Source organism: Nicotiana sylvestris, chromosome 10, assembly GCF_000393655.2.
Source record: "Nicotiana sylvestris chromosome 10, ASM39365v2, whole genome shotgun sequence".
Lineage (NCBI taxonomy): Eukaryota > Viridiplantae > Streptophyta > Magnoliopsida > Solanales > Solanaceae > Nicotiana > Nicotiana sylvestris.
Genome location: NC_091066.1, coordinates 53,797,709 through 53,817,510, shown reverse-complemented (window position 1 = coordinate 53,817,510; position 19,802 = coordinate 53,797,709).

Sequence of the window (19,802 nt, the reverse complement as noted above, 5' to 3'; positions counted from 1 at the left end):
CGCCGCTTTATTTTATATTTGCATGGCTGAAAGATCGCTGCTTTATCTTACACTTGCATGGCTGAAAGATTGCCGCTTTATGCATTGCATGGGCTGAAAGATTGCCAAATACTGCATATCATGGGCTGAAAGACCGCCAAATTATCCAAAGGCGTCATTGTTCAGAGGCACCATTTTCATATCCCGAGAATGCCATGCCATGGCCTGAGGATCTCCTTTAATCTTTTGCATATCATTATTCAAAGGAGTCATAGTTCGGAGGCATCATTCTCATAGCCCGAGGGCATCATTTCATGGCCTGCAAATCCTTTATTATACACTTCATGGTCCAGGACATCATGGTCTGAGGACGTCATCCTAACTGCCCAAAGACAACATTCATGGTTCAACAAGAACTTGCATCATGTTTAAATTTACGCACAATATATGCTTGTATTGCTTATTGGCAGGTAAACAGGCGAGCAATGTCTATCTCAGCAGGAGCAATCTCACTCCAGTTCCCGCAGCCCTATTAGACCTTAACCATTCATCCCGACCTGAATATTGCGCTCGTTCTTGAAAAGGTCTCCATCGGCATACTCCGCCGACGGATCCTGAATTACATATGCTTGATTCCTGTATGACCAGGGATATGTAGGTAGATCAGGATCCAGAACACGGCTAACCTCTTCAAACCATTTCGTTCGGTTAAAAATTGGCCATCATATCTTTACCCGACAACTCTTTCATCCTTCCCGAGTAAAGAGGGGCAGCTGTTGATACCCAATTTTCCCCGTTTTTCTTATATACAAAACACCTTTTAAAATAACATGTATATGCATTATAAGTATATTTCAAAAACAGTATTTTTTTCTTAATATTTCAAAGATTTTCAAAATAATTTACTGCCTTATTATATCAAGAAAAACCTAATAATTATCCCCAAATTATTATTTTGGTGATTTATTTATTGGATTCTCATGTTTATATTAAAATATATCTATGACATGTTTCACATACTATTTACAAATTTATTTGGTTTTTTTAAGGATGAAATTGCATAATTGCAAAAATAGCCATTTTTATGTTTAAATCTGTCTCATGTTTATAAAATGGGATTCTGTATTTTTAAATTGATAATTATACATTATAAGTTATTTTAGTGCTTTTAATTTATTTTCAAAAAATTGTTTATTATTATTATTTTTTTAAATTAAATGGGGAAAAGGGGTTATTTAACTTATAGCCACATTTGGCCTTTTAATTTGGCCTGATTAAACCCAATACCCAACCCAAATGATCAACGGTCCAGATCCGCCTTTACCAAATTAAACCAAACGACCCCCCAAGACCCTTCTCATTCTTCACTCAACCGACTCTCTCTCTATCTCTCTATCTATGGTTCTCTCTAGAACCTACCCCATTCCCCTTCTCTCCGATGAGTTCCATCCATCTTTCATGGCCACCTCCTGGCCTGAATCCATGGTGGTTTCACCACCCACCAGCCTTCTATGGCTCCTCACGCTTGGTTACTGAAGTTTCATGACTTGACCACGAAGAGCTGGGTCCAGATCCTTGTTGATTCAAGTTTCATGGCCATTTCCGGCCTTGCTCCGGCAAGCCATGTCTATTTCGAGCCTGGCTCCGACTCCTCCTGCTTAGATCCAAGCCTTTTTCACCGTTTGGGCTTCTCTGAAACCCTAGCTTTTGAGGTTTTTCTGATCTCTGTAGATCTGTTCAAGATCCATGTTTTCCCTAAGCTTTTAAACGATTTTTTGATATTTCTTTCAAAAGTTATGCTTTCAAAGCCTTTATTTTCCGATCTAGGGTTTTTAGATGTTTCTCTGATTTTTCTTTTTCTTTTGTGTGCTTCTTCTACTATGTTTCTTCTACTGTGTTCTTTGTGTTTCTTCTACTACGTTTCTTCTACTGTGTTATCATTAAGTTTCTGTTGCCATGTTCATATCAGTTTCCTCTACTGTGTTTTTAAGTTTCTGCTACTGTGTTCTTAATCAGTTTCTTCTACTATGTTTCTCATTAGCTTCTTCTACTATGTTTCTTTTACTGTGTCTCGCATGTTGTTCTTTTACAATTCTTCTCATGAGTTTCTACTCCTAAAAAGCATGCTAAGGGACTCACTTACTTTTTGAGACCTCTGATCCAGTTTCGATTAGTATCTTTTCCTTGATTGCTTGTCCTCTCACCTCTGCACTTGATTGATGGTAAAAACCCTAGAATTTGGGGGTTCATCTGAGTTTTGAGACCATTGGCTATGTGATTTGCTTGTGCTTCATCTCTGAACTTGCCTGATTTCAAAACCCCTAATCTTTTGGACCTATTTGAGTTCCTGGAGTTGTTTCATCTACTGCTTCATTAAGCTTCAAAATCATTGTTTCAATTTTGTTTCTTCATATGATTCTGACTTTTTCTAAACTCTATAAGGCTTTTTACTTGACCCCTTTTTGCATGCCTTATATTTGTGTGCTCTTTATATATGCTGAACTTCCCTCTAAAAGGGCTTTCAATTTTTGATTAATTTCAGACTTCCTTTGTATAAGTTGGATTGATTTCTTTCCTTGTTTGTTGACTGCCCTGTTACTCAACTTAAGTTAAAAAACTTTTCTCAGATTTTCTGACTTGGTTGATTCATGGACCAGTGATTACAAAATCTCTGATCCTTGATTTACTGGATACTAATTGATTTCTCTTACCTTATTTATGCAACCGTGTATTTCAAAGCTCTGCCCCTAAAATAAACTTCTATGTATTTACCCCTAATTGCCTAGTTTGCACAAGATGTTTATTTGATTTCTTTCCTTAAATAGTTTTACCTTTTGAGTCTGAATTCCTTAATTAAAGGAAGTCTTGTGTTGATTGATTCTTAATTGACATCCAGTCCCTGAATTGTTTTCTTACCTTATTTCTGCCTTATTTTCACACTATAAATACACGATTCTTTCATTAGCACACCCATCACTCATAGTCTTTCTGAACTTACGCTTACACGCAATAGTATTCTCTCTTATTGTCTGCACTATGGCCTGTTTACAAGACGTACTGCTTTCTCTATTTGTTTCTTTGAAACTGGTATGTCCTAATTTAAGCTTTAGCACCACAACAAAGTGTTTATTTACTTCTTTCGTATCTATGTCTGCTCATTGTTTCTGTATAGTTCAACATTTACTTTAGCATGATGATTTCCTTCTGCTTGTTCTATTCTGAATCCCAAACCACTTCCACCTATGTGTTTGAGCTATGGTTTAAGGCATGACAATATGCAAATTATTGTCCATGAATTAAATTTGATCCCTTGGGATCCTAGCCTCTAAATAGTGTGTTCTAACAAGCTTAAGGGTATGTTGGAATTCTCCATTGTTGGGCATACCCACAGCCTGCCCTTGCCTCTTTCAATTTCCCTATTCCCCCTGAACACCTTTTGTGTACTTATCTATAGCTCTTTCCCTCTCCTTTCCCCCTTTTAGAATTTTGTTTATGCACTTGCACAATCTCTTAGTCTTTATGTTCTGCCCCTCTCTTGTGTGCCTTGCCTTGGGACCCTTTAAGCTCCCTCTGAACTTGGACACTTGAGGGTTGGCCCTTCCACACTACACTTGTCCTAATATGATAATACATTTTGGTGTGGTCATTGCCCGGAGTCCTTTTTGATGCCCTTGTGGAACTTTGACACACTCGAATGGGAGAAAGGCTTTGGATCTTGATCTTATGGAGTTGGTTTGCCTCATATTTCAGACATGAAGTCTGAATCAGGCTCTCCTTTGGTTGTACTTTTATTTACATTGTATTTTACTTTATTCTGGGCTGTAATAATTTGTAATAAACTCTTGGGGATGGCTAGTGAAAAGGGCGGGTAACTATGTATGCAAAGGGTAGATATCATGCCTATAGGTCATTCTAAATTCTGCAACTCTCATATAGAAATCATGCCTATAAGTCATTCTGAAAGCTACGTGCATATAGAAATCATGCTTATAGGAATCATGTCCATAAGTATGGAAACTTGAATTCTGCATATGCATATAGAAAATATGCCTATAGGTCATTCTGAATCCTGTATATCCATTTTTATCTAGAAATCATGTTCATAGGTTTTAAACAATCAATTGCATATAGATATCATGTTCATGTCTTAAATTAAATTCTGCCAGTTAGATACCATGTTTAGAGGTTAAAACCCGTCTTCAGCACCTAGATATCATGCCTATAAGGTTTCTGCACTTTTACCAAGTCTATAAGGCTTCTGACCAACTACGCGTAGAAAGCATGTCTATAGGAATTATTAATCGACTCTGAATTGCTTCATTCATGTCTAGAGCTAAACCAGTAATAACAAGGATCATCCTTTACAGAACTCATGACCTTTCTTTAATAATCTGACAACCGTTTTAACCAGTACGTATTCAGTTTACTATTATTGCTTTCCGAATTCAGTAGATACCATGCCTATAGGATCCTTGTCCAACACTTAGGCAAGTCGTAGGGCGAAGTTATAAACTGCATCTGTGCTATTAACTACAACTAGCAGACAGGCCTGATTCGGGCTTCTTATCTGAATTATGTAATAAATCAGTCTACCTCAACCGTTAAGTTCTTAATCAGACCATAAACAGTATGTGAAAGTCATGTTAATTATGTGCTTTCTTTGTTCAAGGAGGTATATCTGAGCCTTTTACTTGTTATGTGCTTTCCCCCAACTTGATATACATGTTTTTTGTATGTCGCCTTAGAATTTTGCCTTTGAAACTGAAAATAAGCCTAATATCCGTCCCATTTTGGATTAGTAGTCCTAAATGCCTCTGGGACCAATAGGATTGGGATGGGTAATAGCATGCAATATGTAAACGAGACTATTCCACGCTTTAATACCTTAACGAGGTGGGAAAGGGTAGATATGGATATGATGACCATGCGATAACGTCTCGTGTAGCCCCTCACTAAGGAGTGATTACTGGATGTTGTGTGGGGTGATCCATATTATTAATAAACCTAGGACCCCATTTTTCCCTTTGTTTCTTTGTTTCTTCTAAAGATTTCAAACTATTTCTTTTAAGAAAATCAGCTTCCTTTTTAATTCTTTCCAATTTTGTTTGTAACCATTATGGGAAAATCCCCTCTTATTTGAAGTTTATTTGCCTATATGTTATTTGCACCTAAATTCACAACAATAGTCTGGCTGGGAACCACACTAGTGGATTCTGAGGGGTGCCTAACACCTTCCCCTTAGTATAATTTCAAGCCCTTACCCAATCTCTGGTTACTCAAATCAATCCTTCTTTGTGTCATAATGCACATTAATCATTAGGTGGCGACTCTTCAATTCAAACCCAAATTCCCAAAAAGGGAATGAGTTGTCCTCCCAAATGTCATAAACCCGATTTTGCAAGAAAATGGGGGGCATGACAGGTACCAAGTGCCCATCACGGTCCATCGGTTTGGGTCGCGACATTATCACTGCTGCAAAACTATGAGGCGCATAGGAATGCCTTGATAAAAGTGTTAAATGAAGCCTATATACCCAATAACATTATGAGTAGGGAGATGGCCAATATGGTGGGGCAAGTATTGAAGAGCCACAAGATCACTTTTCACGAAGAGGAACGGTCGCCCGAAGGACTGAGTCACAACAAGACATTGCATATCACACTATAGTTTAAGGACAAATTTATCGCCAGGGTCCTGATAGATGGAGGTTCAAGTCTCAACATCTGTCCATTAACCATTTTGAAGAGGTTGGGTAAGGGTTTGCATGAGATATGAGCAGGGAGTATGAACGTGAAAGCATTAGATGGGTCTCAAAGGACCATAATTATGGAGGCCAGCCTCTGTTTATAGAGGGGGCCAACCTGGTATGATCTCGAGTTCCAAGTGATGAATATATCTGCAACCAACAATCTACTGTTGGGACGACCCTGGATACATGCCGCTGGGATTTCCACTCTGTGCCAGGCTGTGAAGTTTAAATGGAATCATCAGGAAGTGATCATCTATGGAGATGGGAGTAATCCCATTTATACTAGTTAGGTTGTTCCGGTCGTCGAGAATAGAAGAAAGTTGGGTGGACAAACGTAACATCGCATCGAGCGTGTCAACACAATTGAGAAAGATAAATGGTGGAAAAACAAAATAGAAAGCATATGGTTATGGATAGGGTATGAACCCAGTAAGGGTCTAGGTAAGAATCTCCAAGGTATCACCAAACTGGTACAGCCAAAGCGTCACGGAACAACCTTTGGGCTTCATGACACAACCTTTGGGCTTGGATATAAGTACACCTACCAGGAGTATACAATTGGTTACCTCCATGGCGTGGTCCTTATTAGCCTCTTAAGCAGTCAATACTGCATTTGCGCCAGACATTTCAACAAATTGACGTAATATGGGGAACTGAAGAAGAAGAAGAAGAAGAAGATTTAGCTAGCCTAAGGAATGTATTTCTAGATGATGAAGACATGGATTGTAATGTGAGAGTTGGGAAGGAGGAGGAGGAAGACCTTATCATTCAGACCATGGAGAAAGGAACTATCCTCAAGAATTGGACTGTTGCACCGTCCGGGCCTGTCGAGTTCCTGGGTAGCCTGGCTACCAGCACAATTTAATTATTTTTAAAAGCAATTTTGAGAATTTAGGACATTTTCAGTATTTTGTTTTGAATGTATTTGTTTTGAAATAATTTCTCTAGTCATCGAGTCGTACTTGGTTTGATGTTTTCAAGAACTATTTAATGAATTGCTATTTTTAGTATTTATTATTATCCATTACCTTTTCTTTACAGTATTATTATTACTTATCCTGATGAATATATGATTGTGACATGTAATGAGACAATGCAGCATAAGGATAGTATTCAGAGGATATGGAAGACGATGTAATACCTGAGAAAATTGTCAGAGAAGTGGAAATTCTAAAACAGTTAAGGAAACTCGTATAAGTATTCACCGATCACCATGAGAGAAAGAAGAGTACATTCAGTTCCTGAAAGAGTATGAAGACATCTTTGTACGGTCTTATGATGATATGACCGGTCTAAGTACATCCATAGTGGCTCACAAATTACCCACTGATCCCATGTGCCCACCAGTGAACCAGAAGCTCAGAAAATTCAAGTCAGATATGAGTTTGAATATAAAGGAGGAAGTTACTAAGCAAATCAAAGCCAAGGATCTCAGAGTGGTTGAATATCCAACCTGGTTAGCCAACATCGTGCCGATTCCGAAAAAGGTTGGGAAGGTCAGAGTATGTGTCGATTATCGGGATTTAAATAGAGCGAGTCTCAAAGATGATTTCCCATTGCCCAATATACACATACTGATCGACAATTATGTCAAGCATGAGCTCCAGTCTTTTGTGGGTTGCTTCGTGGGGTATGATCAGATCTAGATGGACGAAGAGGATGCTGAAAAAACTGCCTTTGTCACCTTGTGGGGGATGTATTGTTATAAGATAATGTCGTTTGGTCTGAAGAATGCTGGAGCCACTTACGTGAGAGCTATGACAACCATTTTCCATGACATGATTCACAAAGAAATAGAGGTGTACGTGGATAACGTCATCATCAAATCCAAAAGAAGCACAGATCATATAGCAGACTTGAAGAAATTCTTTAATCGGCTTCGAAGGTATAATCTGAAACTAAATGCAATAAAGTATGCCTTTAGAGTCCATGACGGAAAATCACTAGGCTTCATCGTCAGTCGCCGAGGGATTGAATTAGACCTGTCAAAGGTCAAAGCTATCCGAGACTTTCCACCTCCAAAAAGCAAGAAAGACGTGATGAGTTTCTTAGGGCATCTCAACTACATCAGCCGTTTCATAGCACAATCAATTGTGATATGTGAACAAATTTTCAAAATGTTCAAGAAAGATGCTACAACAAGTTGGACTGAAGAATGTTAGAGAGCTTTGGACAAAATCAAGGAATACTTGTCCACACCACCAGTCCTGGTCCCGCCAGAAGTTGGGAGATCTTCGCTACTCTATTTGTTTGTACTAGATGGGGCTTTTGGTTGTGTCTTGGGACAACACGATGAAACGGGAAGAAAAAAGTAGGGCATATACTATCTGAATAAGAAGTTCAAACCTTACGAAGCACGGTAATCTTTGCTGGAGTGCACCTGCTATGCTTTAACATGGATAGCTCAGAAGTTGAAGCATTACTTTTCTTCCTACACCACATATCTTATATCAAGGATGGATCCTCTAAAATACATTTTCCAGAAACCCATGCCTATGGAGAAGTTGGCAAAATGGCAGATACTATTGAGTGAATTTGACATCGTCTATGTAGCTCAGAAGGCGATCAAAGGGCAAGCATTGGCGGATCATCTTGCAGAAAATACTGTAGGTGGAGAATACGAACCACTAAAAATGTATTTTCTTGATGAAGAGGTATCATTCATAGGAGAAAATATCACGGAAACATATGACGGTTGGAGAATGTTTTTCGATGGAACTACAAATTTCAAAGGAGTGGGTATTGGAGTTGTCTTAGTATCAGAAATAGGTCAACATTATCTAGTATCCGCAAAGCTTAGATTCCCGTGTACCAACAACATGGCAGAATATGAGGCATGCATCTTAGGACTCAAATTATCCATTGACATGAACATTCAGGAACTACTGGTAATTGGTGATTCAAAGCTTTTGGTACATCAGGTTATATGAGAATAGGCTACAAAGAATACCAAGATATTGCCATATTTACTACGTACAAGAGTTGATGAAGAGATTCACAAAGATAGAATTCAAACATGTTCCAAGGATTCAGAATGAGTTGGCCGATGCATTGGCTATTTTATCTTCCATGAAACAACACCCAGACAAGAATTTCATCGGCCCTATCCCGGTAGGAATCCCAAGTCAGCCGCTTATTGTACTCATGTTGAAAAAAGAAACGGATGGGAATCTGTGGTTCCATGACATCAAAGAATACTTGGCAAAAGGAGAATACCTGAAGCACATAAATCACACTCAGAAACGCACACTTCAAAAATTGGATAACCATTTCTTACAAAGTGGAGGAATTATATACAGAAGGACTCTAGATCTAGGATTATTACGGCGTGTCAACGCTAAGGAAGCATCCAAACTGCTCGAAGAGATACATGCCGGAACCTGCAGACCACACATGAATGGTTTCGTTTTAGTAAAGAAGATATTAAGAGCAGGATATTTTTGGATGATTGTGGAAACGGACTGCATCAGGTATATTCAAAAGTGTCATCAATGCTAAGTACATGTAGATATGATACGAGTGCCACCAAATGACCTCAATGCAACAAGTGCACCTTGGCCTTTCTCCTCTTGGGGAATGGATGTCATCGGTCTGATTGAACCCGTCGCTTCGAATGGACAAAGGTTCATTCTAGTGGCCATAGATTACTTCGCAAAATGGGTAAAAGTTGCATCTTACAAAGCTGTAACTAAGAAAGTCATCGCAGGTTTTGTCAAAGATCGTATTGTTTGCCGATTCGGGGTGCCAAAATCCATCATCACGGACAACGCTGCCAATATCAATAGTGACTTAATGAAATCTATGTGTGAAACCTTCAAGATCAAGCATAAGGATTCCACAGCATACAGGACTCGAATGTTTGGAGCTGTGGAGGCCGCCAATAATAACATCAAGAAAGTATTGAGAACGATAGTAGACAATCATAAGCAATGGCACGAGGAATTACCATTTACCTTATTGGGATATCGTATCACAGTTCGTACATTAACCGGGGCAACTCTTTATTTGTTGGTGTATGGTACTTAAGCCGTCACTCCCACCAAATGAGAAATTCCTTCTTTAAGAATTATACAAGAAGCTAAACTCAGTGATGCAGAATGGATACGGAGTCGCTATGAACAGTTGGATCTGATTGACGGGAAAAGAATTTGCGGTATGCCATGGTCAACTTTACTAGAACAGAATGTCTAGAGCTTCCATCAAAAGGATCAGACCTAGACAGTTCACACTGGGGCAACCGGTACTGAAGCAGATCTTCCCACATCAAGATGAAGCCAAAGGGAAATTTTCATCTAACTGGCAAGGTCCTTATACGGTTCATCGAGTACTAACAGAAGGATCGCTCATACTTACAGAAATGGACAGAGAAATTTTGCCAAAACCTATCAATTCAGAGGCAGTCAAGAGATACTATATATAAGGTTTTTTGAATTTTTTCATTTGATGTAACTAAACTATGCTTGACCTGATTCCCGTTTAAGAGGGGATACGTAGGCAGCCCTATGGGTTCGGTCACATCTTAATAAAACCTTTATTTTTCCATGGTCAGAAACTGGGGCAAAAATTTTAGGAGGACCCTCAAAATTCTGAAGCAAGTCCATCCGATTTCATCATACGAAGAACAGTCAAAGAATCGCTTGGCAGAACTTTGAGGAGGACCCTCAAAATTCTAAAGCAAAGAGAACGCGATGTCTTTAAAATTTGTCACAATCATTGGTTCATCTAACATACTTGATATCGCACACCACTATATTTTTAAAACAATTATATTTATCAAATGCACGCTATTTTTCGAAAATTTTATTTCTATGACAGCCAGACGTTACCCATGGTAACTCAAATAGAATCGCAAGACAGGAAGCACAAGCAAGGCAGAAGACAAAAGCATGAACCAACATTCCCCCACATAACTCACAATTTTTCTTTGAATGTAAGAGTAATAAGGCAACAATATTCACAAATACATCAAGACACCGCCTTCAAGACAACAAATTATCTAGCACGAACATCTTCAGCTAAGAAATACTTTACTTTTCCATTTGTCTCTATCCCTTCCACGAGCTAAGCATTGCCTCCCCAATAGCATAAGGCTAAGCACTGCCTTTCCTTGCATCGAGACTAAGCATTGTCTCCTCCTTGTATGAGACTAAGTATTGCCTCCCTAATTGCATAAGGCTAAGCACTGCCTTCCCCTGCATGAGACTAAGCATTGTCTCCTATTAGGATGAGGCTTAGCTCTGCCTCCCTAATTGCATGAGACTAATCATTATCTAATTTTCTTGCATGAGGCTAAGCACTGCCTCCCTAATCGCATAAGGCTAAGCATTGCCTCCCCAGTTACATAAGGCTAAGCACTGCCTTTCCTTGCATCGAGACTAAGCACTGTCTCCTCTTCCTGTATGAGACTAAGCATTGCCTCCCTAAATGCATAAGGCTAAGCACTGCCTTTCCTTGCATCGAGACTAAGCATTGTCTCTTCTTCCTGCATGAGGCTAAGTATTGCCTCTCTAACTGCCTACGGCTAAGCACTGCCTTTCCTTGCATCGAGACTAAGCATTGTTTCCTTCTTGCATAAGGCTAAGAATTACCTCCCTGATTGCATAAGACTAAGCACTACCTTCACCTGGATGAGACTAAGCATTGTCTCCTAGGTGCATAAGGCTAAGTACTACCTTTCTTTGCATGAGACTAATCATTGTCTCCTATTTGCATGAGGTTGAGCCCTGCCTCCCTAATTGTATAAGGATAAGCACTGCCTTTTCCTCAAGATTAAATACTATCTCCGTTATGCTATCTAAAACTTAGCGCTATCCTCTATTCACAAGGGCTAAGGACTGCCTTCAAGCCTTGTCTTGTTTCATTTTGCATATGACCAAGTATTGCATTTCACGAGCTAAAATATCGCCATTTTTGTCCAAAGGCGTCATAGTCTGAAGGCATCATCCTCATAGCCGGAAGACACCATTTTGTGGCTTGAGGATCTCTCAGTATTGCAAATCATTTTTCATAGGTGTCATAGTCCAGAGGCACCATCCTCAAGGCCCGATGACATCATTTCATGGCCTCTGAATCCCTTATCTCACGACTCATGGCCCGGGACGTCATGCTCTAAGGACATCATCCTTACCGTCCAAAGACAACCTCTATGGTCCAAAGAGAATTTGCATCATAATTAAATTCTCGCAATAATCCATATACATGTGCATGCACCGTGTTTTAAATTTTGTAGGTAATCCAGGAAGTAACCATTCTTCAAACGGGAGCAATCTTCGCTCCGGTTTCTGTTCATAACATGCACATCCTGCAATCATTTCAAACATAACTGACCACCAGTAATTGCTCACCTTTTACTCCATGACCGTTCAGATATTTTCCCTACAATACATCTGTAACGTCTCAAATTCACATTCATAATACTATCCTTCCCAAAAGAACATTTTCCAAAACGTACGACCATTCCTACAACTGCTCCGTCAATTTCGTCAACTGTTGGATCTAGAACTACACACAGCCTGATTCACGTAACACCAGGGATATGTAGGCAACTCAACAACCTGGGTTCAACCTCTATATTTTCAAAAGTACATCCTCCCCCACTCTGTTCGGCCAAAATTTTTCATCATTTCTTTACCCGACAACTCTTTCATCGTTCCCGAGTAAAGAGGGGTAGCTGTTGATACCCAATTTTGCCCTCATATTTTCTCAAATAGTGTATATACTCTCAAAATATCATGTTTGCATCATTATTCAGTTTACGAACCAATACAAGTATTTTCTGTAATTTTCATAATTTTTAAAGCTCTAAATTAATTTCTTTCCACATTTTATTACATAAATATCTAATAATTATCCTTCAAATTATATTTATGATGATTTAATCATATAAACTTATTATTTACACCAACATGTATGTTTTATAATACTTTATTTTTTATAATTATATTTGCATTTATAGGCTAATTGCACACTTTTGCAATAATAGTCTATATTCGTGTATAATTATATTACTTTTGCCAAAATAACTTTTTATATTTTATAATATTAAGTTATTATTTTCAATTATTTTAGTGTAAAAATAATATTTTTTATTATTTATTAACTACTTTTATAAATTATTTTTGATAAATATTGGGTATTTAAACAACAACCCGTTTTTAAACCAATTTCAGACCAAATAAATGACCCAAAACCCTCAAACACCTAGCCCAAATACCCCAGCCCAAACCAAACTAGCCCAACCCTCTTAAACCCGGTCGCAACCCGCCTAGCAACCCGACCCAACCCCTTAAAAATCTTGGCCGTTGATATCTAAAATCAACGGCCCACATCTAATCCCCCTTTTTTAATTAACCAAACCCCCAAACCCTAACCTATTCCCCTTTAACCTGCCGCTCCTAAACTCTCTCAACCTCCCCTTCTCTCTCTGAAAAACCCTAGCCGCTTCCCCCCTAAATACCTCTCCTAATCCCACTAAATATGGAATTTGACTGCCATTTCTTGCCATATCTTCAATCTTTTACTTTTTTTCACAAGATTTTATCCTAGAACCTAGGGTTTTTCATGGTGGAATTGGAGAATTTTGGGTAGAAATTAGGGATTTTGAAATTTGGGACTTTAGACCTCAAATTAAGGTCGAATTCCAAAACCAACTGTATCCGGGCTCGGGAGTGAATGAGTAGTCGGGTTTTGGTCCGAATTTCGAGTTTGGACCAAGCAGGCCCGGGGTCGAGTTTTGACGTTTTAAGAAAAATGTTGGGAAACCTATAATTATGCATTGGAATTGATTTCTTTATCATTTATTGATGTTATTAAGTTAATTATGACTAGATACGAGTGGATTGGTGGTGAAATCGAGAGGTAAAGCGGTAATTGAGCTTTGAAATACCCGTTGGCTTGAGGTAAATGTTTGGTCTAACTTTGACTTGAGGGATTAGGGATCTCTGACTTATTTTCTATGTGAAATTCCATGTATATGGCGTATAGGTGTGGTGACGAGTACGTATACGCCACCAAATTATCTGTTTATCCTGTTCCCTTCCCCATTTCCTAATAAATTATTTTCCTGTCCTAACTACTACTTGCTTATTGATGTTTCCATGTCGAATTGCTTCTTGTTAAATATGGTTTTCTCTATTGAAGGTATTAATTATTCCGTAGTGTCATTATATTACATTGTTAGTTTAAGTTGGTTTATTGGTGCTTTATGGTACACTTTGGTTGGTCTCAATGTGTAGTATTAACTGTTGAAGTTTCATAACTGTATAGACCTCCCGCCGTTATGATTTGAGGTATAAATATTGTGGAGGGTTTGAACTAAACTGTGAAATACTTGTTCTTATTTTGTGATTGGTACTAATATGATGGGATCAGGTTGCACGCCGCAACAGGAGGAATAAGGGTAAAATGTGATTGTCTGGTGGGATCAGGTTGCGCGCCGCAACAAGGAGTAATAAGGGTGGACATGTGGGATCGGGTTGGACGCTACAATAGGAGGAATAAGGGTGATATATTGAGGAGTAAAAAGGGTGGACTGGTGGGATCAGGTTGCATGCTGCAACAAGTAATAATAAGGGTGAATGTCCATATAGTTATTGATTACATTGTGCCATCAGGATGCGCGCCGCATCAATTGTTGTTTATGTATTCTTCTTCTGCTGAGATTCATTATTGTGGTGTTGAAATTCTCTTAAGGATTGGTTATAGCTGAGTATTGGTGGAACGATTGGGTTCTGTATTTATTAAATGCAAGTTACTGTCCTATTTCATTCCATATCTTCTTTTTGTCTTATTATAAACTATTGCAGGATATATATATATATATATATATATATATATATATATATATATATATATATATATATATATATATATATTGTTTATTCCATGTTGTAGCCTCGCCACTATTTCGTCGAAGTTAGGTTCGTCACTTAGTAGTACATGGGGTCGGTTGTACTGATACTACACTATGGACTTTTTGTGGAGATCTCGGAGTTGGTAGTGGCTAATCGAGAGGTCGGTTGCTGATACTTCATTAAAGAGACCCAAGGTAGTCCTGCAGGCATCCGCAGGCCCTGACGTCCCCTCCTATAACCTATATCTCTGTTTTAGTTACTTTCGAGACAGATACATTTTTCTTTCATGCCAGTATTTGTAGTAATCTGTGTAAAGTTCGTGAATTGTGACACCAGTTTCTGGGTGGTAACAGTTTTCGGTATATGTTAATAGTATACAGATAATCAGTTAATTATGTACTTCCGCTTTTATTTTCGTTAATTTAATTTTGTTATATTTTAATTATAAAAGGTAAAAGGAAAAGAATGTGAATATAATTCTAATGTTGGCTTGCCTAGCGAGTGCAATGTTAGACACCATCACGGTCCCGATGGTGGGAAATTCGGGTCGTGACATGACCGATCGGGTTGTTACAAATAAGAGATATAAAGAAGAAAACTAAATTGTTGATATAAAGAAGGAAAACAAAATTTTAACATACCCTTAATATACACAAAAAAAAGGAACATAAACTTGTGATATACATTTTGATATACACATTATTTGATGTGTTATACACTGTGATATATAAACAATATAATTATTTTTTGTTGTGTTATACATAGATATAGAGCCAATATTAAATTTTAAATTACTATATATATATATATATATATATATATATATATATATATATATATATATATATATATAGATATAGATATAAAAAGAAGAAAATAAAATTTAAATTTGAATTTTAATATACCCAAAGAAGAAAAATAGAGTTACGATATACATTTTGATATACACATTATTGTTGTGATATACATTTATTGGCTACCTGGTGCCAATATATATAATTAGGGCATTTTCTGCTAATTATGTGAAGTATGTTGTCAAACCATGCCAAAACCCCCCTAATAAATCATGTTTGGTTGGGTAATTCAGTCACTTTTAGTTGGATTATGTCTAATTAGATAATTAAGTCATTCTTTAGTTGTATGCTAACACCTAGAGCTTCCCATAAATGTTTTGCTATTGGGTAAAAGAGAAAAATGTGTTGCGGAGTTTCCTCAGTGGTGGGGCAAACTGGGCAGTACAAGGAAGTGGCAATCCCAATGTGACTTAGATATGTCTTTGTAGGTAATCGATCATGGTAGCATTGTCATAGGAAATATTTAAACTTATTCCAAGTTATCAATTTCCAAAGCCAAGCAAAGTTCTTACTTTGGGTTTGAGTGGTATTAGAGGTTATAAGAGGGTACACTGATTTTGTGCTAAATATACCATCTATGGTGGAGGCCCATATCAGAGTATCAGTGTGATTGTAGTCATTTGCTATTTGGAGGGAGTGAATTTCAGTTAAAATATGGGATGGGAGTTCAAAAGAGAGTTGTGACAGGTCCCATGAGTTGTTAGAGAAAATGTTTCAAATCTTGAGAGTTGAATCCTTGTATGATAGAGGACTTTCGATGATACTACGTAGGCTTTTTGTACAAGGCAGCCAATTTGCATGCCAAAAGTCCATATTGGAACCATCTCCAATATGCCAGACAATAGCATCTTTGCAAATGGTTCATCCTGTGAGGATGTTTTTCCATATGAAGGAGTGAGATGTGTCTGAGAATCGACTAGCATATTTGAAATTGAGAACTGCAACCCAAATAGCAGTGGAATGACTAAAGAATCGACAAGTAAGGCTTGTAATAGCAGCTTTGTTTTTATCAGAGGATTTTCTTATGCTTAGACCCCCAGCATGCTTGGGTAATGAGACAGTGTCGCATTTAATGTAGTGGATTTTCTTGGATATTTGGTTGTTATCCCACAAGAAGTCACATTGAATTTTATCAATTTGACGGTGAGTTTTTTTGGCAGCATTGTGTATTGCATAATGTGGTTTGGGAGTGTATTGAGGGCAGTTTGAACAAGAGTAGCTCTCCCTGCTAATGATAGGAATTGGGTTTCCAACTAGTTAGTCTTTTATAGAGGTTGTCAAGGATGAAAGTGTAGTCCGTTGGTTTGGGTTTGTTACCCAAAATTGAAAAACCCAAGTATTTCCCAAAGATGTCACTAACTTTGATATTAAGGGTGGTGGAAATAAAAAATTTCAATGTAATAGAGCAATTCTTTGAGAAGAGTTTGCCTTGATAATGTACGAAAGTAGTCAAGACATCGCTTGATTGTATTGGCATATTTCTCATTTGATGTTGTTAAGTCGTCCGTAAAGAACAAATGGGAGAGGGGTGGCCCTTTTGGGCTAAGCTTGATAGGATCCCAAAGAGTTAAATCAATTTGGTGATTTACGAGGATGGATAGTAGTTCAATACAAATGATAAAAATGTACGGGGACATAGGGCCACCTTGTCTTATGCCCCTTGATGGCTTGAAAAACTCTCTTTAGGATCCATTTCCAACGACAACAATACGAGAAGTACTAATGCAATCCATGATGAGTTTAGTAATTCTGGGTGGGAAGTTAAAGTAGTGTAGGTCTCTACGGATAAATGACCATTCAAGTCGGTCAAATGCCTTTTTCAAATCAATTTTAAGGAGGATTTTCCCCTTGGTGCCTTTGATTTTATTGTAGTGATGAATAATTTCTTGAATGAGAATGGCATTATTAGCCTTCAGTCTTCCTTTAAGGAAGCTTGATTGAAAAAGGCCTATTAGGTTTTCAGAAAGGGTTTGATATGATTGACAATGATTTTAGTAATGACTTTGTAAATTGTATTGCAAAGCCCAATTGGTCTGAATTTTTTAAGTTCATTAGCATTAGGGAACTTGGGTATTAGACAAAGAAAGGTAGTATTAAGTTGCTCTGGGATGGTGAGGATTTCAAATATAGAGTGACAGTAATCAAAAATAATTTTATTAACAATGTACCAATATTTCTGGTAGAAGAATGGGCGTAGTCTATCCGGACCGGGAGCTTTGAAAGGTTTCAAGGAAAAGATAGCCCTAGTGATCTCATAATAGATCAGTGAGTGACGATGAAATTAGGGAGGCTTGAATTCTTATCCAATTTGATGATTCGTGACTTGCTTGATAGGTGTTTTAAAAATAACTGAAGGTGTGTTGAAGGATTTTATCGGGAGAATTAATCCAATTGTTATGTTCATCCTTAAAAAAGAGAAACGGTTTTTCCTTCTCTGATTTAGGACACTTATATGGAAAAATTCAGTACCTGCATCCCCTTTACTGAGCCAATTAATACGCGACCGTAGTTTCTAATAATCATCCTCAATTTTTAAGAAATTGTTATACTCATTAGTGATGGTTGTTCAAGATTCTACAAGAAGGCACTCGTAGGATAATGAGTGTATTTTTGAATCCCACCCATTCTTGTCAGGATTGTTTTCTTTTTGTGAATAACATCATCAAAAGTTGTGGTAGTCCAGCTTTTACTTTATTAGTGAAAAGGGTGGTAGCATTGGATAAGCTATGGCCATTCCAAGAGTCCATGACAATAGAATTAAATTCCGGATGATGACACCAGTAGGTTTCAAGACGAAAAATGCGTTGAGTATGGAACCTAGTGTGGTGGGATAGTGAAATTAGGAGGGGTGTGTGATCGGAGTACGTCTTAAGGAGATGGGTAACAAATGCATCAAGGTAATATTCTAGCCATAGAGAAATTCCAGTGGAAGATTCCAATGGGCCTACATGTTGTGAAGAAGAGCAGGTGCTAACGTCGGAGCTATGAGGTCTAGAACATTTGTCAACAAAGGTGGTTGATGTAGTTTGACATCACTAGCCTCATGCCCTCTAAGATTAGTTGTGCTAGAATCTGAGGATTTTGAAGGACAAATATAACCTCTTGGTTCTGAATGTTAAGGGTGAAGAAAGCTACCTGGCCTTGAAGCCCTTGTTCTGCCTGGCCTTGAAGCCCTTGTTCTAACCATGTCGTTGGATGATGATCCTGTGGGAGGGCATTGGTGACATATATCGGGAGATTGGGGTTTGGTATTTGGTTGTCCATTCTGGGCAATAAGGATGGACATTAGTGAGGGGAAAGCTGATTCAGTGGTATTCTCCTCCGTGTGAGGGGTTGTAGTAGATTCATATTGTGAAGTAAAAAATGTAATGACCGGGAGGGATTGGGGTTCATGAGACAATGATTGAGTATTTATTATAGGAGATTGATTTTGCATGTTTTGATCAATTACTTCCAACCCTGGGTTATCTGTAATTGGGGAGTTGGTTTGCATGTCCACGTGGCAGGAATTAGATGACAAGTCATCTAGGTATGTCTTAGGGGAATTATGAGTCATTAGTGGAAGAGGAGATGGCGTCCTTCTTAGGTGATTAGGGGGTGGGGCCGCTGTTTTACTTAGAGTTGTATGGCTGTATGCAGCCTTTTGGCCACGTGGAGACCCTTGTTGGGGAGTAGGGTAAGGGTTTCGTGGAGGAAAAGAATGAGTAAGTTATGTGGATTGGTTATTGATAAATCCATCCAAATCCATTAGGACAGATTCATCCACAGGTGTTAAAATATTATTTTCAGTGTGTAGAGATGAAAACTTATTATAGGTAGGAATAGATGTAGTAGTATTTGTATTAAAACTGTTAGTCTTTTTAAAAGATTTGTAGTTTGTTCCGTTCTTGAACAGTTGATCAGTAGTATCAGTGTTTTTAGGCTTAAAAGCTAGTTTTTGAGTATTTAGAAATTTACCTAATGCTACATCAAATATATTGACATTGATACCTAGTGATGTTTCTTGAGTTTTGACCTGTGGTGAATTGGTAGTGTATCGCTTTTGTTTGTTCCCTTTGGGAAATGACATTGTTTGTCATAGATCCTCAACTGCTTTCCCCTTGCCTGTGGAGTTGGAGGAGATGACCTAGGGATCTTCTTGTGTTTGCTTCAGTGTGACTATTATAGTGTAGGAGCATGATGGTGTTGTGTGACCCAGTCTACCACAGGCCAGAGTGTGTAAATTCTTCAACTGTTAGAGAAATTTATTTTAATTGAGAGGAGAGAGGTTCATGGGAGGATTCATCCCTCATTGGCACGGAATAATCAAACATATTGATGTTTGAATTAATTGGAGAGTTCGTTATATCTTCCTGGGAGAGTAATTTG